Source organism: Bactrocera neohumeralis, chromosome 3 (genome assembly GCF_024586455.1).
Source record: "Bactrocera neohumeralis isolate Rockhampton chromosome 3, APGP_CSIRO_Bneo_wtdbg2-racon-allhic-juicebox.fasta_v2, whole genome shotgun sequence".
In the NCBI taxonomy this organism is placed as follows: Eukaryota; Metazoa; Arthropoda; class Insecta; order Diptera; family Tephritidae; genus Bactrocera; species Bactrocera neohumeralis.
In genome coordinates, this window is record NC_065920.1 from 24,545,131 (window position 1) to 24,562,925 (window position 17,795).

The 17,795-nt window shown below is 34.8% G+C and overlaps 1 protein-coding gene across 1 annotated transcript in view; it reads right to left on the bottom strand.

Annotated features, from left to right (window-relative positions):
• LOC126752755 (protein O-mannosyl-transferase TMTC2) overlaps positions 1 to 15,171 on the bottom strand; it is a 269,008-nt gene extending 253,837 nt beyond the window's left edge. The window contains exon 1 of the mRNA XM_050463721.1: positions 14,004 to 15,171. The gene's annotated coding sequence lies outside the window, so the exon portion shown is untranslated. The remainder of the gene's footprint in view (positions 1 to 14,003) is intronic.
• Between the last annotated feature and the right edge of the window lie 2,624 nt (positions 15,172 to 17,795).

Sequence of the window (17,795 nt, forward strand, 5' to 3'; positions counted from 1 at the left end):
GCAGGCAGCCGGTGGGGCAAGCTGTGCCAGCCTGCCACGGCTGGTGTAATGAGTTTCCTACAGCGGCAATGACATGGAAATCCACTAATGAAGATTAAGCTATAAGCATGATTGGAAAAGCAAACGCGCCATGATTAGGAAAATTCTAGCTAATGGAAGTCAAATGTGGAGGGGGTGCGGCAAAAGTTTTTAGTATGAGTATGTGTGTGTAATTGGTAAGTGGATCGGAAGGCATTTCAATCATTTAATTAATTAAATTTGGCTTTAACATACTAATGAAAAGATTAAGCGTAAATTAAAAAAAAAATTGTTTTAAGTCTTCTCCACTTTAATTGTAGCAGCGATGAGCTTGAAGGGAGACTTCTTGTAAATAATAATTTTTAGAGACAACATCGAAATGTAACATTTCCATGCTGATCACAGCCAATTAAGTGTTTATTTAAGTAGGGTGATAAAACCGTTTGCTAGTCTGTACTTTTTTCATTATACCAGTCTATTTAATTTATACCAGTTGTTTCTTCGATTCGCCACGCTTCATGGTTTGTTAGAAAATAACATTTAACACCTCAGTTTTCATCTATCATCATCAGCTATCAATCTGAAAATTTTCACTCGCAGTTTTCTTCACAAATAGCTGCTTATTTGTCGAAACCAGCGATATCGGAACACTATAGCATATAGCTGTCATATAAACTGAACGATCAAAAGCATGTTCTTGTATGAAAAATTTTTTTGTTTGACGAGATATCTTAATGAAATTTGGTACAGATTATTTTCTGAGAAGACACTATAATATTTCAAGGAATTATTCAGATTGGATTACTATAGCTTATAGCTGCCATACAAACCGAACGATAAAAATTAAGTTCTTCTATGAAAAACTTCTTAATTTGACAAGATATCTTCACAAAATTTAACTTAAAATATTTCCAAAAGTATCGCTATAATTTTCCAAGAAATTTTTGAAATCGGACTACTATAGCATATAGCCGCCATATAAACCTGACGTTCAAAATCAAGATAGAAATATTTCTTATTTTTTTATACCATACAATTTGCACCTATGAAGCTTATTACAGCTTTTCTTGCAACCGAAGTTCACATTTTTTCTTGTTATTTGCTCAATATGTCACCGCTCTGCTCTACCAGTTTGTGATGCCCTTTCTATGGTCAAAAAACTTACAAATTTAAAGGAAAGTGAAGTAATGCTGTTGAATACAAAGCAATAGATTGTGGATTCCTTAATAAAGTAGTACCCGTGCTGGCTTTCTGTATCCACTCCTTCATTCCGTGGTCATTCTTCTTGATTTGCACCAGTTGCTTGTTCGATTCGCCACTTTTCAAGTTTTGTCTGTTGTCTATAAATTATAGCCGCAGTTTCATAAGCAAAAATACCGAAGTTGAATTTTTCAAAGATGAAACCGGACATAGGATAAGAATATAATGTAGTATTGCATAATTATCGAGAGGCGAAAGCTTAGAGTTTTCTTAAAAGATGCGACTTACTTACAGTATATGGCTAACGGTTTCATGTTTATACATTTTGCATATTAAAACATTGTATAATATTAGCAACAAGGCAAAGCCTCTGTTTCCATTTTTCATCTGGGACGGAGTAAGATAAAAACCTACAAGTATTAAGTCAACTCCGGAGGGCTGATGACATTTATTATGATATTTACTATGGCAGAAGTAATTCGAAGTCCACACGATTTGATATTGAGCAGAAGCGACAACGCAACTTAGCTCTGATTGGCTCACATCACTAACTATATGGTGACTACAAAAAAAAAATACTTTCGGTTTAGTTCCTTTTCAACAACAGCTTATGAGGTTTTGATTTGTATGTATATGTATTGAGCATACGAGAAAAATGAGCATACTTTCGGATCAAAATCATGGCACTTCATCCATTTTCAACAACATATTCCCATGAGATTTTGATTTGTATGTATATGTATTGAGCATATCGAGAAAAATGAGTTCTCTGTCAATGACAAATCAATATGATAACACTTCATCATTATTGTAGCCGAAATTAGCTGAGTCTTCATGTCAATACCACCGGCATCATATCAACGAGAGGTCCTATCAATATTACTATTTTACTCAGCTTTCTTCTTCGAAGTTACTAAACTCTAAGGGGGAATCAGAGTGAGACTTATGCTACGTAGATAAACATGCAAAATGCCACATTTAGCACGAAGAGTAACCTGAAGAGAATCTAGAGCTGCCGTTTCATCCAGAAAAAACATCGGTTTGGTGTGGTTTGTGGACCGGTGAAATCTACTTCTTCTTTATTGGCGTAGACACCGCTTACGCGATAGCCGAGTTAACAACAGCACGCCAGTCGTTTCTTCTTTTCGCTACATGGCGCCAATTGGATATTCCAAGCGAAGCCAGATCCTTCTCCACTTGGTCCTTCCAACGGAGTGGAGGTCTTCCTCTTCCTCTGCTTCCTCCGGCGGGTACTGCGTCGAATACTTTCAGAGCTGGAGTGTTTTCGTTCATTCGGACAACATGACCTAGCCAGCGTAGCCGCTGTCTTTTAATTCGCTGAACTATGTCAGTGTCGTCATATATCTCATACAGCTCATCGTTCCATCGTATGCGATATTCGCCGTCGCCAACGCGCAAAGGACCATAAATCTTTCGCAGAACTTTTCTCTTGAAAACTCGCAACGTCGACTCATCAGTTGTTGTCATCGTCCAAGCCTCTGCACCATATAGCAGTACGGGAATAATTAGTGACTTATAGAGTTTGGTGTTTGTTCGTCGCGAGAGGACTTTACTTCTCAATTGCCTACTCAGTCCGAAGTAGCACCGGTGGAATCATCGGTCTATATTTCTTCAAAAATGAAGACGGTGAGAACGTAACCGTCAATGACGACCGTTATTGCATCATGATAACCAACTATTTGATGCCTGAAATTGAAGCTCATGATCTCGAAGGACGGCTCTACTTCCGAATCATAGCATCAATCAATGTACTTATTGAGAGAACACTTCGGTGAGCAGATAATTTCACGAATTGAGCCGGTTGATTGGCCATCAAGACTGTCTAATATCACGGCAATAGACTTTTTCCGGTGGGGATATGTAATATCTGAAGTCTATGCGGACAATCCCGCTTCGATTCAGGCCTTGGAGCAAAAAATCACGCGTGTCATTCGCCAGTTACTAGTCGAAATTCTCAAACGAATTATCGAAAGTTGGACTCGACGTATTGACCATCTGAGAGATAGCCGCGGCCAACATATTAGAAAGATAATATTCAAACAATAAATGTCAAGAAATGTTCTTTCGAATGATGATAAACATTTCCCAATAAATTTTAAGTTTCTGTATTTTCTAAGTAGGGAACTTCGAAAGGAATCACCCTATATATACTGATATACCTTGCTCAAACAAAGTAAATAAAAATCTGAGTAAATCAACAAGTACAATTTTTTATTTAAAAAAACTGTTTACGAGCATTTAGAATTTTTTATAACAAATTTTTGCGGCAAGTAATCTAGTAGTAGCTTGCAGCATTACGCTGAGGTCAAAATAAATATTTCAAAATAAAAAACCCAACCAATATACATTGATACCCCGGGTATAACTTTAAAATGTAGGTAACGCTTGCGGCAACTAGAAACGAAATCCTGTGTAACATACATATATGTACATATGTATGTGATGTGTGTGCACATACCGCAAGCTTAGTAACTTTTTGCATAAATAAATTTATAATTTTGAGCATTCTAAAAGCTTTTTCATTTAATGCCGCGCAAACTTTGCCAAAGCCGATTTGATTTTCATTTGGCACAGTGCAGTCGTAACGCGCTTTACAGTCGCAATATGGGACTCAAAAGCGTGGAGGAACAACCATACGCAATAATACCAAATCGTATGCCACGATGATGCATTGGCAGAAAAAAGTTGTTATGTTATGTATATTGAAATCTGATAAGTACAAAAGCACCAGCTGGACTTTTAGGCTTACGATTACTTCGGATTACAATTACTGCAATTTTAAATGTAGAACTTTATTTACTACTAGTGCTGTAATTAAAGCAATATGCTTCATGTATGACGATTACTATAAATGTAATTAAACGACTTTGTAATTACAATTAAAGTAATTTAAATTTAAATAATTTTGTAACTACAAAAACAGTAATCTTATGTGTGATAATTATTATTTTGTTTATAGTCCTAGTCTTCACTATAACTATTTAATTCCGCTTAAGGTATTTGCAAACAAATATTTGCTAATGATTACTATAAAAGTATTTATAACATTTCGATTGAATTATTATTATGATTGTTCCCATCATCGTAAACCTACATATATACACTAAGAACTATAATTACAGTTCAAATACAATTATTTAAAAAAAACAATAGCTGTATTGTTGACTTGCGATTACATTTTGATTACTTCGGATTACGCCTTTTGTAATTCTAACCATTAACTTTTTACAAATATGATTATCCTCATTATAAGGATATACTTTAAAGATTACAAGTACTGTAATTATGTTTAAAAAATTACATCTTATATGTTATATATTCTATAAATGATTACAATCAAAGTAACTGAAATTTAAAAATTTTCGCAACTACAACTTCAGTAATCTTAGTCATGAAAAGTAGTTTTGAGTTTAAGTAGTCTTTGTCACTACAATTCTTCACTTTCGATTAAAATATTTGCAGTCAGCTATATGGTAATGATTACAATAAAAGTATTTATAACATTTCGATTGAATTATTATTATGGTACTGGTATCAAATATGAATACAATTCCAACAATCGTAAACCTATATACAATAAGGCCTATAATATAGTTCAATTAATTTTAAAAATATCGGGAAGATCATTGTGATTAAGATTTAACAATTACGATTATTAAAATGGGCCACTTAATTTTCATTACTTTGATTGAAGACATTGTAATTTGGCAAAACGACAACAATTATATTTGCAATAATCACTATTTAGTATAACAGTTAAAAGATTCATAACACTGTACTGCATTTTTACGATTACTCTAAATGTAGTTCTAACAATTTTGCATTATAATTAAATATAATGGTACTGGTAGTATTTATAATACAACGATTACCGAAAATATTATGTGCAAGATATGCATGAAAAAAATAGCTGTTTACGACCACAAAAAGTTTAACCACAATTTTAATTACTTTCGTGGAAGTAATTAGCCTTCAGTAAGGACACGAGAGTTTGGATTAAAATAAACGCTATTAGGATAATAATTAGAAGATTCATTATCATTCAGATTCAGATTTTCCGTTCACTTTTATAATTAGAGTAATACTAGTTTTAATTCATTTCCTAGACTGTAGTAATCATAATAGTACTGGTAATGGATATGATTATAAGGAATTATAATTACAGTAGTGGTATTTTATTGCATTATCTGGGCTGTAGTAAATATGATAGTACTGGTAATGTTTATGATTACAAGGATTACTGAAAATTTTACGTAAATGCATGATTACTAATTTTTGCTATCATTACTACTACTAAAAGCAGCTCGATAACTATAATTATTTTAATTGAAGTAGTTCACAAAATTTTCAATTACAAAATGTAGTTTACTTTTGTGATGCAGCTGTAGTAATTTTGACATTACCTGAACTGTAATTAATATAATGGTATTGGTAATGTTTGTGATTACAATGAAAGTAATATTCAACATAATTTTTAAATTCATTTCATATGTAATGTAGTTATTGTATTAAAACGTAATTAAAACAAAAATTTCAATTACCTACCCGTAACGTATTTGTAATTAAGATTATCGGTACATTACTAAAACTTAAATAATTACGATATTACGATTACTGAGTGTATTTATTGATTTTTTTTTTTAATTAAAGTAATTCCAACTAAATGAAAATACGATAATTTTGCCGTAATCAGAACTTTGGGATTACAAATAAAGTATTCATAATCTTGTAGTCTGATTACAATTACTGCGATCATTAAGTGATTTTTTTTTTAATTTTAATAAAAGTAATTACAACTAAACGAAAATACTGTTGCAGTAATTAGAATTTTGTGATTAAAAGCAAAGTATTGGTAGTCTTGTAATCTGATTACCATTACTGCAAGTATTAGTACAGAATTGTTTTGATTATAATTATAGTAATTACAACTAAACAATAAAACGATAATTTTGCAGTAGGTAGTCATAATTTTTGATTACAAGTAAAGTATTGGTAATCTTATAATCTGGTTATAATTACTGCGAGAATTAAGTGATTTTTTTAATTTTAGTTAAAATAATTGCAACTTTTGCAGCAATCAGAATTTTATGATTAAACGTAAAGTATTGGTAATCTTATAACCTGATTACCATTACTGCAATTATTAACTAATTTTCTTTTTTAGATTTTAATTAAAGTAATTGCAACTAAACGAAAATACGATAACTATTTGTGCAGTAATCAAAATTTGGGAATTACAATTATAGTAATATTAAATAGTAATTATAGGATCAAATATTTGCTATGTTGCAAATATTAAAAATGCACTGGTAATATATGTACTTGTATATGATTACATTGAAATAACTCCATATAATTAAAGATGACAGCAAATATAATTGAACTGTAATCGTACTGCACTGAGTGAAGCCGAGCTAAACAACAACAACGCTAATAAAATTTAAAATAATAATAACAACGGCAGCTTATTACCGTATAAAAACACAACAACAACAAAAAATGTAATGAAAACGAATAACGGAACTCGTCAACGGAACAAACCGCAAACACAGAGCAATTTCAATTACAATTTAAATAAAAACTGAAGCTGAGTGGCAGTCGTTGACTGCGCGGAGGCGAAGTTAAGGGCACCGTAGACCGTAGTGGCACAATGAAATGTCGGCGCAAAGTGCGCGCTAGGCCACATAAGCAGGCAACAGTGCTGATGGCACGACTCCACATGTTAATTTACCGAGCCGAAGAAGAGCAAGAAGCAGGAAAAAAAACTGAAACAGAGAGAACTGTAAAACAAATAGAATACATATTGAAGCCGCTGAACACACACTACGCGTCGCGCATGGTAGCCTCAAGCACATCCGCCAGAACGACTATCCTTAGCACAACAAAGCCGATTCGGCAGCCAAATAGGATGAGAGAGAGCGCAGCGCAACGGTACACACGACGACTGCTGCCCACTTGCCGACTGCAGAATTTCAGGCAGCGGCTGTGTAATGATACACGAAATGCCACTTAAAAATTCAAGCATAGACGCAACTCCACTGCTACGTAACTACAATTATATAACGGTACATATTTATGTATGTTCTTTGTGTATTTTCACAGCGATGCTGGCATTGTGCGGCCGAGATAAGGCAATAGAACGAAGAAAATACTACGATAGCAGAATGCTAGGTGGCATGTGGACGGCGGATGGTGCAACAACGCCGACAACGGTGTTGGTAGGGAGGCGTGGAGGCTTACATGGGTGCCACAGCTGTTAGCTGCCCGCCAGTGTTGGCGGTATTGTGCCAAATACCGTTGCTTGGTTTGCTGGCGTACTAGGCGCACGGCTGGTGGAAAGAAAAATGTGAAACGAGAGGAAAATTGAATAAAAACGGCAAACAATTTACAGACAATACAAGCGAGACTCAAGTCAGACGACGACGACAACGCTGGCGTTGACTACCACTACCACTACAGTTGCGTAGTGTACATACAAATGCATGTGTTTGTGAGTGTGTGCCAGCTGCATAAGGATGTTGCCATTGCCGTGTGGTAAACGGGAAAGGATGCCGCAAAATAGCGTAAACGAAAATAATGAAACAGATTACACGCTTAAAGCATACGCACATAAACTTGTCTTCTGATGTGACCCCCCACAACAACAACAACAAATATCAGCCAAAGCGCACATACCGCACACACTCCCACTCAAGCGCCGAGGACGCTTACTTTATCCACAAGCCATGTAAACAGTTAAAATAAACACACGTACACATAATTTAGATGGCAAACACGCCACCCAGATAAACGTCGCTGGTATTTCGGGTTTAAAATAAACAAATTCTTGTTTCAAAGCACAAAATACACGCAGCGTTTTAGAAGCAAGGCAGCTTGCCAAGCAAACCCGCAACGAAATTTAGCATGTTGCAGGTGGCTTGCGCACTAAATTGCGTTGCAAGTGAAGGTCAGACAGTTTTGAAGCACGCCATGTCACATATATTTTGAATTTAATTGTAAATTCATGCGCTTAAAATTGTTTGTCGGCTTTAGACACTTGCTGTTGCTGCACTTAAGGCAAGCGATTTGAATTTTTGTAGTGCTTGTGTTGGCAAACTTCACATGCTTTTCAACTGCCGCGGCCACATTAGAGTTTACACTTGAAAAAAATATAATAAAAAAATAAAAATTATATATGTATAATGCTAAATTAATTTAATTTTTGTACTAAGATAGTAGTCAACGCTTCGAAATTTTGTTCACGGAAAAAAAATTTTTGCTGATCTAGTCATATCTAGTTATTAATATTAGCCTAACAAGCTAACTGAAAAATATTGAGATTAAAACAGTTATCAATTTTATTTTTCCCTTTCCTTTTATGGGTAGTTTTCAATATTATAGGAATGGAAGTGATTTTTATTTATTTATATTTTCACTACTAAAATTGCTTGGATCTCGATATCGCCAAAAGCTTAGCCTAAAACATTGCTAATTGCAAACACAACATTTAATTTTGAAACAAAAATTTTTAGTTGTCGGTTTTGGTTGTTACATTTAATTTTTTCGTTGAAATATGTTTAGTAAAATAAGAAATAAAATAAGCATATAATAACAAAAAAAAAATATTAAAATTATAAAATTTTTTTTTTTGCTTTTTAAGTTTTCAAAATTTTTTTAAAAATAATAAAAACAATTATTGCACAATTTATTACAAAAAAAATAAAATATTTATTAAAAAATATTTTAAAAAATGCTGTTAAAAAAAAATTATTACAAAACCAACCAATTACAAAAAACAAAAAAATATTACTATTGCAGAATTTTTTTTGTTTGTTATTAACAACATTTTTTTTATAGCTCACTTACTATTTTCAATTTTATTTTTTTTTCTAAAATCAACCAATTGTAAAAAAATATAATTTTTTTTTTTAAATAGCTCACATATTTTCAATTATATTTCTCATTTTATTTTAAATATCATAGTTATAAAAAATAATAAAACAAACGATATAATAACAAGCTAATTATTTAACAAAAGTTAAGCGTAATAATGTTTTTGTTATTTACAAAATTTTTGTATTTTTTTATAGCTCTCATAATATTTTCATTTCTATTGTTTTTTTCAAAAATTTATTTTTGAAGCCTTTTGTCAACTAAAATAATATTTAAAAATTCAATTGGTTGGTTCTATAAAAAGAAAACATTTTTTTTTTGGATAGCTCACACATTTTCCGTTATACTGTTTACTTTTTTATTTATAATAATTAATAAAAAATATTTAAAAGTTATATAAAAACTAATTAATAAAAAAAAGCGCAGTAAATATTTTTTTTGTTATTAACACAATTTTTTTTTCAATTTATTTTATTTCCATTCCATATTTTAATTTATTTTATTTTTAAAAATATTTTCTTGAAGCTTTTGTCAAAGAAAATCGTATTTAAAAAACACTCTTACACTAGAACCAACCAACTGTAGAGAAAAACACTTTTTTGGTTAGCTCACATATTTTTTTTTTATTTTTTATATTATATAAAAAAATATTTAAAAAGAGATATAGCTAATTTTTAAAAGATATTTTTATAATATTTTTATTATTATAATATTTTTTTTTGCTTTTTGATAGCTTACTCATTATTTTTAATTTATTTTATTTCGAGTAAAATTTTTTGTAGCCTTTTACCAACCAAAATATTATTTAACAAGCACTCTTATTGCACTAGAACCAATTGTAAAAACAAAAAATTGTTTGATAGCTCACATATTTCTATTATTGTTTTCACCCTTTTTTTATTTGAAGACTTTTTTCAACTAAATAATTATTTAAAAATCATTTCAAACTACACTAAAACCGATTAATTAAAAAAAATAGTTTTTGTGGTTAGCTCATTTATTGTTTATTTTGTTAGTTTCGAAGCCTTTTGTCAAATAAGTCATATGCTACACACTTCCCATAACACTAAAACAAAGTAAATGTAAAGAAAACAAAAAAAGAAATATATATATATATATCTAATAACAAAAAAGGTTCTGAAATATTTCCATTATCACATTTATAATAAACGCCAACAGCTGTTAACACTAAGTAACTGGCTTATGACAGCGCTGAAATACTCAGTCCGCCTAAATGTAGGCAACGTATTATTAAAACGCCTTGTACACAGAAAATGCCGCATAAAGCCTTGTCATAAATCATTACAATAGCAAGAAAACATTAAAAGAAAACAACAAACGGGCAAAAAATAACTAAAATATAAATATTTTTCATTCCTTAAGGTACTCACAAAGTCAATACGCTTGAATGAAAAATTATAGATCAGCAAAATTCAGTCACCAAAGTGCTTTAGTTTGAATTTGCATAAATTTTAACACGGCATATTCCGCTTTAGATAGATAGAAGAGGATTGCACCGCGACTTTAGGTCTATCGTGCCAAATTCCTCTTTAGATTGACACTAAGCTAAATCAACTCTTTTAAAGGTCATGTTTATTGAGTATAAAATGTATTAAAAATGAACTCCACTTTTCGCGCAGTGTCGCTAGAATACTATATGCCAGAGTAAATGTGTCTCAAAGAAAAAGAATTTTACTATGCTTAAGTAAATGTAAACGTAAACGTAAATAAATTTCCCAACCTTATCTGTAGCGCTTGAAAGTAATACCCAAACTATTTCATAATAACTCAGCGGTTCTCAGTTCATTAAAGTTATCAAAGTTTCTGATTACCATTCGGTTGTTGGGTCTAAAATGAGATGCCTAAGTCAGCTATTTCGGCTATAACCTTGTAAGCAATGTCTATGCCAATAAAGAAGTCAGCTATATTGATTTACTAGCTTCTGTAAATATTTCAGTGACTTTTTCCACTAAAAACTATGGTACACGGTATTCACTTAACTGAATCGGTTTTTCTTAGTGGACTAAGTGGAGTAGTTCTGTCTATTTCTCACTGTTATTCGTTACATTATTGGCAGTGTGATTGGTTAACTAAACATTGCTATTAGAACGCTGTGGTTCGTCGAAAAAAAAGTTTAATACTATACAAAAATAAAAATTAATACAGCCGGAGGACTCTTGCTCACTTTCAAGTGTCTGAAAAAACGGTAACGCCCATCTGTAATATGGCAGTTATATTCGATGCTAACAAAATTGTGATTGCTTCAGAAAACCGCAGGCGCAAATTTAACAACAGAAACCCATAATAGGCCTAAAAATGGACATGTTCAAAATCGCTTGCGGCCAATAGGCGTGACAGCGTTCATTTTGAAGTGAAATTTCATATCGTAAGAGTTATTCCAACAAATTTTATTAATAATAATTCCTTTATTTTATTCTTGCACAGTTAAAAAATTAGCGATATTGAAGAGTGAAGCACTCCCATTTTACATTGAAAGACATTTGGAAGCTATCAATAAATATACTAGACTTTGCTGTAAAGCATCAAACCAATTTTAATACTAAGCAAACGAAACAAAATTTTACACAATTAATGCTCCCTAAACTCAGCTTTAATCGCGTAACCAGAAGAATGCTACTGAATCGAAACTCAACATTGGGCTGAACTTGCCCCAGTATACCTTACAGCAGGTACAAGCATATACACAAGTTCCTCCGGTTGTCTTACCTTTGTGATTTTAGTTAGTATTTTCTGAAGCTAACAATGATTTATTGTCTAAAATAAGTGTGAAGGAACCGCATCTATTTTATTGTTTTTGTTGTTGTAGCGGCAGCTAACATTCCTGAAGAAATTTTGATGAATGAACGAGTTGATAGTTCTTGAATAATTAGCTTTACTTTCTTGGTGTCTATAATAATATATCTTTCATTTGAGAACGACTTTCATTAAACAAAACCAATCCGACTGCAAAATGACAGAATATAAAAATGTGATTTTTAATTGCATTTTTTGGACTTAACGTTAAATATTAGTCAATAGAATACCACTAAAGCGTTTGAAAGCACAAGAGGATACTTTTCGTAATACTTTCCAAGCTTGTTACTTAGGGGACCACTAAAAAACAAAATTTTTATTCGAGAAATTTGGTACAAAGTGATCTGGATCTGGAGATTACTAATTGGTACAAGATGATTGTTTGTAAATCATGTCTAATCGATAAATCTAGAACCGGACCAAACACTGATTTTTATCCGATCAAATTGGAAGTCTTTAAAGTATGGGATTTGGATAGTGGCATAGCATTTTTCCGAGGTTAAAATATGTATAAAGACTTGCGTTCGTACAGATAGTCAGCTGGTTTAAATAATAATTCTTAAGGAAGGGGTTGGAAACAATTGAGCTTTGTTAAAAAGTAAAAATTGGTAATTGGGGGAAGCTGTCGTGAAACCTCCACACTACAGTCTAAGGCAACCGAATTAAATGAACTCGTCACTGATGAGCTAGAAGATAGATAGAAAATAATTGACGTTTTGCCCTGCGACCTATGGTCTATTATGCCCTCTCCTATATCACATATGGTCACAAAGGTCCAGCACTCTAAACAACTGAATAAGTCCAGGCGCTTGCTGGGTGCGATGGAGGTGATGTGATCGGCTGATGAGCTAGCGGAGGCGGCAAATTCTTATAAAAGAGATTGTTTAGTTTGAAATTTGCTACGGAGCGGTAAACGCAAGCGTGACAAAGTTCTTTTGTAATTTTTATACCCTGAACGATATCACGTTTGCAATGGAGGTTGTACCACACAGAAGGATACCCTGAACAGGGGTGCAAAGCAGGTTGTGATAACCAGAAGGAAAAATCGCAGACCATATAAAATACATAAATGATCAGCATGACGAGCTGAGCTGATTGAAGCCATGATGTCCTTCGGTATATCCGCCCGTCTGTCTGTATATATGTATGTGAACTAATCTCTCAGTTTTTGAGTTATAGGTTTGACATTTTCCACACTGTCTTTTCTTCCCAAGAAGCTGTTTATTTGACGAAATTGTATATATCGGACTGATATAGCTTATAGCTCCATACAAACTGAACGACCGAAATCATGTCCTTGTAGAGAAAACTTTTTCATTTGTCGAGCTATCCTCATAAAATTAAGTATAGCTTATTTTCTCAGGCAACGGTATAATCTTTGAAGAAATTGTTCAGATCGGATTACTATAGCATATAGCTGCCATACGAACTGAACCAATTTAAGCGAGTGCTTATATGGAAAACTTTTGTATATGAGGAGCTATCTTAACGAAATTCGACACGAATCTTTCTTTAAAGTAATGCTACAAACTTTTCAAATTTTTTTTTTTCATCGCAACATTATAGCATAGAGCTGCCATGTAAACTGACCGCTCGAACTTACGTTTTTGTAAGGAAAACTTTTTCATTTGTCGAGATATCTCCACGAAAGTTGGCACATTTCATTTTACAAAGCAACACTACAATCTCCGTTTGCAACGCTCAGATCGGACCACTCTAGCTTATAGCTGTCATACAAACTGATCCTGCAAAATCAGCATAAAGATATTTTTATACCCTTTTGTGCTATAATAAATGCAACTGTGAAGGGTATTCTGCACCTGTGAAGGGTATACTACTAGTTTGGGAATAATGACAAGTTATTTCTAGCAACATTTTTGTATTATTACAGCAAATACAGAGATTTTCATTATCAGGCACTAAAGTGGTTTATGCAGCCTACGAAAAACAACAGCGTAAATAGGTTCCACAAACAAAAATATAACAACAATCTAACAATAAACAGTATTGCTGCACTAGTTAAGACTACACAACGTTTCCAATAATTTTTATGTACACATTAAGGAGTTGCAACATACTTTTTTCACTGACTGCGCCAAAGATTTTGATTTTTTCCTGCAGCTTGAGTTGTTGCCGCACCGATGTACTGTATGTATGTATGTATGTATATTTATATTTTCACACACGATTGCAAGAAAAATATCACAAAAGTCGGAGCACACCGTTAACGCAAATGCAAACGCGCGACCAACAGCGAAACGTGGAATTTAGCGAATCAGAAACTTTAAATGCCACAAATAGTTGCACGAACACCAAACATGTGAACTTACGAATCGCCGCACACGAATCGCATAAACGAAACAGCGACGCGCTTGTTGGCGTTGTGTGCCGGGTGTCGGAGATGTGCCACAATGTGTGTGGCACAATGCAGTTTCTACACTTGCAGTCGTTGCAACCTCACCGCTGTTGCATAGAATTTACACTTTTGCTTGCATTTCGATTTTTTGCACAACGTCTACATGTGATTTTTGCATTGCTGCTGCCACTGCTTTATCAAAATTTTGCTTTACTGATTTGCACTGCACGCTCGTGTTTTGTTGTGTTGTTATTGTTGGTTTTTTTGCTGTACGCCTTACGAAAGTGGAGCATTGGAGTGTATCCCGATTTGGCCGAAAATGAAATGCAAATACTTGCACACACACAGACACACCTGCACTTTGATGCGCTCACGTTGCATAGTAATTTCGCTTGGCTGCGCTTATGTGTGTGCGTGTGTGTGGGTTTGTGTATATATTTAAGTATTATAGCACGACGAAAATTCGACGCGAAATTGCTTGCTAGCTGTATACGAAACCGAAGCGTTCGCACAATAATAACAAGAACGCAACTGCTGCTGTGGCAGCAACAGCATGCCACCGAAAAATGCGAAAACAAATTCCAACACAATTGCGACAGACAGCAGCAACTAGCAAATCACTGAGTGCCTTAAATTACATGCGTACACACTTTCAGCTTGCTACTTATTTACCGTTATGTTATAGAGATACTGCGATTCTTGATCTTTGCAACATACACGACGCACCGCACGTCACACGCCACACGCTGTTGCAAGCGAATTTTCTTTTGCTATTTACTATATATTTTTTTGACTAATTCACTTTTATTACTTTTGTTTGTTAGGGTCGGCCGTCATTGCGGTACCCCTTTTTACGACCGCACATAGCGAATATAACACGAAGACTAAACTCAACGCAGCCGCTAGACACTGTTATATACGAGCACACACAGCATACGGCTGGTGCGGCGCATATGGCAAGTGACAGTGGTGGCCACAGCGGCAGCTGACAGCACGAAGTGCATGTAGCGAGTAGCCGAGAGCTAACTGTCAAGCCTTCGGCAATGGTAAATCGGCAATTATGTTGGTCGTCTGCGCGCTCAGCGCCTTAAAGTATAATAGAATTGGCAGTGAGCGGCCAGTGCGCTGCTTGTGACACTCATGGCTGGACGGTGTTACTGGTGGTGAGGATTACCAATGGCACCGTAATGTTGCTGGAGTGTTTAGTGTGGTGAATTTGGTGCGCACCAGTAGAGACATGCGGTTGTGTTGAATATGCGTAGACGTCGACTCGTTTTTCGTTGCTCGCCAATGAGCAGTTGCAAGGCGAGCGAGAGTATTGTGTGTGCAGCTGCCTACACGCCTTGAGGCAGGCAATGATTTCTTGTGTACTTTTGTTGTTGTAAACGAGTGCACTCTCTGCCTGTTGATGTGGCAAGTGCTTCGTGCTTTCAATGCTGGTGAATGTGGTATTTTTTGTTTTTAAATGCTGTTGGGCATTGGTGAATTTGGAGCATCAATGAAGTGAGCATACACACACCTCTTTATACACAGCCATCAGCAAGCACATTCAATATTATGCGGCAGTGCTTCGCAGTGTCTAAATATAGCTTAACGGTACCTTATTTTGCCTTCATACTCTTTTGGCATGGCATTTGACTAGATCGTATCGTTTCGAAAAATATTTATCACATTTCTTTCTTATCACAGCGCTTACTTGATAACTGGCTCTCGTCATTTATAATCGGTTACTTCGCTCTTTTCCAAACTGTCATATTCACCACGTGATTCTCATTTTTATTACTCAAAACTTAAGCCATCTCTTAAATATTGTGCTCGAAAACGCTTGAAGTTTCTCAGCAAAACTCTCTCTTTACCTCGCGCTCTTCTGAAATATTTGCAGCTTTGTCGCGCTTAGCAAATTTTGGTGTGAGGCTAGGTTAAATATTCGCATTTCCTATAAAAACTGGGAAGAATATTTGTTAGAAACTCTACATCAAATGCGCGTTGCTCTCAGTGACGTGTTGAAAATGGTGAATTTATTTCAAAATAAACCGCCAGCTTCTGAGAATTTTTGCGTCTGGGATAGTGGGATCACGTAGCAAACTGCTGGTGTCATTGTCAGGTTTGTAAAAATGTTTCAAGCCGAGGTCCACGTCATTAGCAGAGATTACCTTAGAGAGCAACTATCACCGGCATCGGATTGTTGTTGTTGTAGCGGTAAACTATTCCTCGCTTGGGTGGTAAGATTCGGGTTCGTTGCTATCGATGTACCGAATCGACGGAGTCGGTCTTTAGGGAGAGGGATGTTAAATGAATGGGGTTCGCTGGGCATACAAAAATGTTTCTAGAGTCAGTGTGAGGACTCATTGCACCCTGAACATAAGTATATTTGCTATGTCAGAGTTGATTCTGGATAAGCAGGAGTTTAACCTGCAGCAGTCCAGAATGAAGTTGCGCAAATGTCACTCTAGATTCTCAGGACAGCTCGAGTTCTTTGTTTGCATTGGTTGGTGGTTTGACTTCAAGTTAAAGTCGTTGAAGGTGTTGATGATGTTGATCGGAGTCGGTATTGCTCGATGTCTATGACGTAATCAAGGAAAGGCCTCTCAATATTCTTAGAAAGCGACTTCGCTTCAAGCAGACTACCGCAGGAACGGTTGCAGGGAAAAACATCCCAGCAGAAACTGCTTGAAGAGATTATAATATGTTTCTTGACCGGAAGCATGCGAACCTCGCAATGGTAGTGTTCAATACCAGACGTGACTCTTGTGATCGTTCAGGGTGCTGTATCTTAAGACGTATGAAGCTTCTTCTACTTTCTTTTACTACCATCAGGCAACCATATCAGTGCTGTATAGTTTATGACTGTAACATCGTCATTTATGACCGGTAAAGGATTGTCCTTGTAGTAGCGGCAGATTTCTGCAAAGTTGACAGTCCTTAGTCGAATTAAAAACCGGTGCCTTCCGGTTACATAGAGGTCGTGAGTCGTGTAATGAATTATAATTCTCAGTAGTCAAGCGGCAATTCAGGCAATCTCATAACTTGAAATCAAATCAAGTTAAAGAAGTTTAAGAGAGTTGCCACGAAAAACCATATTTTAGTAGCATGGACCTATAAGCACAGAGGCATCAATAGAGATGAACAAAACGATATTCTAGTAAAAAAAAGTCCAATAGCAGCGGTGCCATGCTTCGCTGTGTGCCTCCAGACTTTGCGAGAGAAGCTGCGAAAAAGAAAAAGGAACATTAGGAATCGGCACTGGCAAAAAGTGGACCGACTGCGAAAGGCGAATTGTTTCTCAAAGAAATCGAATAGTTTCAAGCAATATTCTGTCCAGTAACAAATTAAGGTAGCTTGTGTGATTTAAAACGGGCCACTCTAGGCTATGGTGTCATCTGCACAGATTAGGTTACTGTTCTGCGGTTCTGTGAAAAAAGAGTACAGACACCCGAACACATACCACTTGTTTGCCACGCAGTCTTTGCAAGAAAATAGAATCTGGCTATCGGCAAATGTTTTGGGTTCCAAA